Here is a 1,813-nt window from a genome sequence, read left to right as displayed (position 1 = left end):
AGAGAGAGAGAGAGAGGGAGGGAGATGAGTACACCTGGAAAACAAACACTGTTCTGCAAAGGATTGCATCCACCTGTCTAGCTACAAGTGTGTTTTACACTGGGGGCTTGAGTTTGTAGGTTTACTTTTCTTTCTTCACAAAAAACTAAATCAAAGCAGTGCCAACTGTGAGGAGTTATGCTAGAATGTGAAAAAAACTAAACCCTCAAAGGCTGCAACAGTATACACACTTTAAGAGAGGAGGAAATGAATCAAAATGGACTAGACAAAGAGAGCCTCGTTTCAACTGAAGAACTGTTTGAGCTTGTCTTCCTTGCCAGTGGCAAGTTCATTAAATATACCAACAGGGTTGAATTAAACAGAGAGGCAATGCAATTTGTATGTCTTATTTGGTTTGCAATCTCAACGTCAAGGTTAGACGTTTCATTGAAATATCACACAAACATCAATTGACAGTGACATGTTGACCCTACGAGGTAGAGTGGAAGGCTAAAGCAACTGAGAAATACAGAGAGCTTTCTTTCAAAATAGAAAGAAAACGAAACCTCCAATCAACCCACTGCTATTATTTTATTTAAATTTATTTTACATTCACCCAGAGACATGCTTGGAGGGTTTAAAGACGCTGCTGTAGTTTGAACTTTAATTAAACTGGAAGACTTAACAATTAGAGGCCTCTATGGTTGGCTCACCAAAGTGTACTCATTTGAAAACCATCTCCGCGGAGCTCAGATAAGATGTTGTCACTGGAGGCTAAAGCTGAGTAAATCCCAAAACTTGAGGTTAGACAGGAAAATCAGATTTGAGGTGTTCGTATAAATACAGGCCCATAATGAGTGCTGATAGTGTTGTTTTATGGAAAAAACATTACTTCAGATTTGATTTTAAAGTCTGTTTTGCGCAGAGGGTCTCTAAACCACGAAAAAAATCCTCACAAAATCCAGTTATGAGAAGATATGTTTCATCTAAGGTACATGGACAAATCCGATTTCAGAGTGGTTTTCTAAAATGCTCCTGGGTAGATGCAACGTTATTGACCAGAGCAGGGCAGGGAATTATTTTGCAGCACTGTGGTTGAGACTGTACATCTCTTTGCCTCCAGCAACAACTTGGTGCTCTGACAAATAGGTTAAATTGGACAGAAACAGCTGCAGGAGAAATTATAACCTCCTCAAACACCAATACATCATTGTCACATTAATGGTACAGTGTATGTTCTGTAATTCCTGTGAGCAAATGGCCAGTGGTGGGAGGGTTATTTTTAAATTCCACTACGGATTACTGAATACATGCCCTAAAATGTCATTCGTAAAATGCATTCCATTAGATTATTCAAGTTAAGAAATATATTTTAAATACTTGGGATTACTTTTGGAATACTTCAAAATTGTCCTGGCTGTGCATCTCTTCTGCTGCTGCCGTGTGGAGAGTGCACTGCATTCGCACACATTTGCACTTTTTCATTTAAATCGGTTTAGGGAAATGTGTGCCTCATATTAGATTGTTTTAGATAGACTTTTATTGATCCCAAGTTGGGACATTTCAGTGCTACAGCAACACAATATCAGACACACAGCCCACATACCGAATATACAAAAAAATAACAAATGATAAATAGGATAGAATGGAATAGGCAAGGACGCTTTATTTGTATAGCACATTTCAGCAAAGTGCTTTACATAAAAAGAAAGTAAAAATTAAAGAACTGTTCAAAACAGTCAACATAAAATACAAAAATGAAAGTTACATTGCAGTGTAAAAAATGAAACATTAAAGAGCAGTTAAAACAGTTAAACATATAAAAGCAGATAAA

At 37.2% G+C, this 1,813-nt stretch overlaps 1 protein-coding gene across 1 annotated transcript in view; it reads left to right on the top strand.

The window, feature by feature from the left end:
- The window catches only part of nrn1la (neuritin 1-like a), a 115,267-nt gene extending 113,668 nt beyond the window's left edge, over positions 1–1,599 (top strand). Inside the window, exon 3 of the mRNA XM_032524178.1 lies at positions 1–1,599. This exon is cut by the window's left edge and continues 3,505 nt beyond it. The gene's annotated coding sequence lies outside the window, so the exon portion shown is untranslated.
- Positions 1,600–1,813: the final 214 nt, after the last annotated feature.

This window comes from Etheostoma spectabile, chromosome 8 (assembly GCF_008692095.1).
Source record: "Etheostoma spectabile isolate EspeVRDwgs_2016 chromosome 8, UIUC_Espe_1.0, whole genome shotgun sequence".
Classification (NCBI taxonomy): Eukaryota; Metazoa; Chordata; class Actinopteri; order Perciformes; family Percidae; genus Etheostoma; species Etheostoma spectabile.
The sequence above is the reverse complement of the archived record's forward strand: the minus strand, read 5'-3'. Positions and strand labels throughout refer to the sequence as shown.